This window comes from Marmota marmota, unplaced genomic scaffold (genome assembly GCF_001458135.2).
Source record: "Marmota marmota marmota unplaced genomic scaffold, marMar, whole genome shotgun sequence".
In the NCBI taxonomy this organism is placed as follows: domain Eukaryota; kingdom Metazoa; phylum Chordata; class Mammalia; order Rodentia; family Sciuridae; genus Marmota; species Marmota marmota.
The window spans coordinates 6,716,813-6,721,238 of NW_026000076.1; positions in this window are offsets into that span (position 1 = coordinate 6,716,813).

The window sequence follows — 4,426 nt, forward strand, 5'->3', positions numbered from 1 at the left end:
TCTTGAACTAAAATAAGATCAGTTCTATATCTGGTCTTTAATTGAGGTCTTATTTTTCCATAGTTGATTTTTTTTAATATTTATTTTTGAGTTGGACACAATAGTTTTATTTTGTTTATTTTTATGTGGTTCTGAGGATCTAACCCAGGGCCTCAAACATGCTAGGCAAGTGCTCTACTTCTGAGCCACAATCCCAGCCCTCCATAGTTGATTTTTATGATCTTTATTAAGTGATATGAATTCTTGGCTTATGCATTACACAAAGATACTGTTCAAAACAGTTATTCTGGTGTGTATCAAGGGTCATAAAAATATCCATTGTTGGATCTAGAAACTTCACTCTCTTCTTAAGAATATATCCTAAAGAAACAGTTTAATATGTGGGGTATATGCAGAGCCCTGGGCTCAATCCCCAGAACCACAAAAAAAGAAAAAGGTGGGGAAAACTACATCCAGAAAACTTTTCATTGCATTACATAAAATAGTAAAAAAATGAAATCAAGCTAAATGCTAAGACAAAAGTGACTGAGTAAATCATAGTAATCTATTTGATAGAATCTTTCTTAACAGCAGTTGAAAATGATGAAGGGTTATATTATAAAATCAAGGAAGATGAGAGTCATGGTTTAAAAAATATTGGGGAGTAGAGGGTCCTGGGGATTGAACCCAGGGTGCTATACCACAGAGCTGCACTCTTAACCCTTTTTATTAATTTTGAGACAGGGTCTTACTAAGTTGCAGAGACTAGCCTCGAACTTATGGTGCTCCTGCCTCAGCCTCCCAAGTGCCTGGCTTAAAATTTATTTTTAACTTATAAAGACATAACAGTCAGACATTAATTTTTTGATGTCATGATCCTTTTCTTAAAACATTTTTAAGCTGTCAATGAGCCTTTATTTTTATGTGGTGCTGAGAATCAAATCCCAGTACTTCACACATGCTAGGCAAGAGCTCTACCACTGAGCTATGACCCCAACCCCAATGTTATGATTCTTAAGTAGCTTTTAACATAAAAATAGCTATGTTCCATTAAATAAAAATAAAAACAAAAAGAATAAATAGAAAATAGTATTATACTCAGTGAGAAAAGCACAGTACAGTTATATCTATGATATGATTATAAGTTTTCTCAAGAACAGAGTAAGAATACTGGAGAGTTGTTTTACAGGGTTTTATTTTTTTCTTTCTTTACATATTATATGTAATATTTAATTTTTCAAATATATATTTTCAAAATATAAAATATTTTTATATTTTTAGTTGTAGACGGACATAATACCTTTATTTTGCTTATATAGATTTTTTTTAGTTGTTGATAGACCTTTATTTTATTTATTTGTATGAGGTGCTGAGAATCAATCCCAGTGCCTCACATATGCTAGGCAAGCGCTCTACCACTGAGCCACAATCCCAGCCCTTATTTAGTTTTTTTATGTGGTGCTGGGGATCAAACCCAGTGCCTCATGAGCTAGACAAGCACTCTACCACTGAGCCACAACCCAGCCCAGTATTTTCAAATATAATCAAATCTTTTTTTTTTTTCCCAAAAAAAAACCTGGGACATTCTGTCTTTGGCTTCAGAGTTCTACAATGTAGGTTCTGGCATTGTGACTTTCCAGGTGAGAAACTAAGGCTGGGAGAGTTAAGTTATCCAATGTCACAAATCTAGTACTGGCAGAACAGAGATTGACTAACACATCCAGCATCTAATTGTCTTCAAAAGGCCTGAACTCTTTTTTGTTTGCTTGTTTGTTTTGTTTTGTTTCCACTCCTGGTGACAACACTGAGATCAAATGAGGCAAATGTTATAGAAATAAATGCTGAGTGAAATGGGAGTTTTGTCCCTCTCTGGGGTTTCAGGATCATCTTCTCTTTCTATGCCTTCCCCAATAGGACAATGATCCTAACTGTAAATCTTTATTTATTTTTTTAAAGAGGCTGCTAATATCCTGTTATATTATTCTTTTTAAAAATGTCTTGTAGCAGGGTGTGTTGGCACGCACTGTAATCCCAGCTTGGGAGGCTGAGGCAGGAGGATTTTGAGTTCAAAGCCAGCCTCAGCAAAAATGAGATGCTAAGCAACTCAGTGAGACCCTGTCTCTAAATAAAATACAAAATAGGGATGGGGATGTGACTCAGTGGTTGAGTGTCCGAGTTCAATCCCCAGTATCAAAATAAAATAAAATAAAATGTCTTGTATCTTTTGTTGAAGGGAAATTGTTATCTATGAGATGCTATTTGAAATAAATGGGTAACAGGTGAGAGCTTGGAAATATTTACAACAGGAGGAGGTAATTTGGTTTTACACATCTACAAATACATTATTATTGTTACTTAGAAACTATTACTAAATTGTTAAAAATTAATAAATTTAAATTAATTTTGGGGGAAACCCTTTTATATAAAATTATGACCCATATGTACCCACTGCTTACCAGTAGATTTATTTCAGTTACAAAGAAATATGGGGTGGGGGTAGAGTCTCCACTTCTTATCTTTCTTCTGTGCTCTCCCAAGTATAGGAATCACAATTCAATACTATATATATATAACAGATGTCCTGACCTCAAATTAAATATTTTCATGTATATTTATTTATTCAAATTAGTTATGGATCCACATGATTCAAAATGTAAAAGATAGAAAGGGGGATTCAATGTCATCTGCCTCCCACCTGCTCCTGTCTGAGTATCCCTGTCTCAGTTCTCAGTTTTATTTTGCAAACCCAGAAAAATCCCAAGAGGCTCTTTAAGGCAAAAGAAAGCAAGTTGACTCAATTTAATCTAAACGAAAGGGATTTACTCTAAGCTGACACTACTTAAGGTGCTGGTTTGCCCCTTTCATAGCTTCCCCCAAATTTTCTGACACTAAAAAGCAGCACTCAAGGGGGCTGGGGTTGTGACTCAGCGGTAGAACACTCGCCTAGGTTCTAGGTTCTGGGTTCGAGCCTCAGCACCACATAAAAATAAATAAATAAATAAAGGTTTTTTAAAAAAACAGCACTCACTAAACTACAAAATAGTTAAACAGCACCTTGTCAAGAAATTTTGACTTTGAACTTGCTAATATGCAAACAAATCTCTATAAATTGATTAATAAGAAATTTTATTTCATTTTATTTATCATTTATTAAATCTCTGCTTCTTTTCTTCTGTTGAACAGGATGGAAGGCAAAGATTTGCTTTGGGACTACTTTGAGACTTTTACACTTCAGGCCAGGGCAAAGCATATAAGAAATAAAACAAATAGAATGAGCTTAATTTCTATTCAGCTGATTGGGTATTCGTGATTCTTCTGACTGAGATTGCTTACTTCTGCATTTATCTATAAAGAAAGAGTATGTTGAGCAATTAAACAATGCAAGGAGAATAGTTAAGCAATTAGATATGCCTCTTGTCATACAGTAGAGGCACAGGCCATTGTGAACAAAATGTCTAACTTATTAAAACATGCTTGGAGCACCACAATGCTAACTAAATATTTTCCACTAGTTTTAGTGTTTACAATGCAAAATAAAAACAATTTAAGATCATTTTATAGAGAAGGGTTTTAAGGGCTTTTTGGTCTCATAATAATTTTGGACTGGTCAAAAATGCCATGGGCTTGAGGGTGTAGTTCAGTGGTTACTGAGCAAGTGCAAGGCCCTGGGTTTAATACTCAGCACCAACAAAACAAAACAAAATATGATGGTTATTTTGTAAGAACTGGGTGCATCGCCCCCTTCCTTCAGTGTTTGATATTGGAGAATTATTGTGCATGAAATAATGATGAAAATCCAACTCAATTCACTTAGAAAAGTAACGTGATCACAATAATATCCACCCATATCAGGAAAGGCTGTATTGGAGGCTTTGAATATACACAGTAGGCCACACACTATGTATCTCGACAAACACTGAAGATCGCTGTATTTGTTTGTTAATTTGGTTATGGGTGAAGTTTTGAGAGTTTATTCCCCCTGTTCTATTAATAGAACTAATTCATTCCACGCATTTATTTACTTAGTCTAGACATTCGTTAGCCTACCGTGGACATGATGAATATCCAGTGCCTACACTCAGGAAACATACAATCCAAGCGAAAAGTTTACTTTTCAATAATCATTAGGGTTGTGCTATAATGGCGCTTCACTGCTCCCCGAAGGACAGGTGCTGGGGTACAGCCTCAGGAGGTGGCAGAACCCGCGCTCGTGGTCTGCTGTCCTAGCCTTGGCCAAGCAGGGCGGGGTGAGCCTAGCAGCGGTCCTCCATGCCCCCGCGCGCTCCCTCCCGGGTGGCCTTTAATTTCGCAGCTCCGACCACCGGAAATTAGCAAAAGGCTGAGCAGACCCGGAGGAGTGTCTGGTGAGCTCGGCTCTGGGAAGGCGCGCCCACCGGTCCCGCCGGGCGCCCGCGGGACGCGCCGCCAGGGCCCTCTCCGCCGGGGG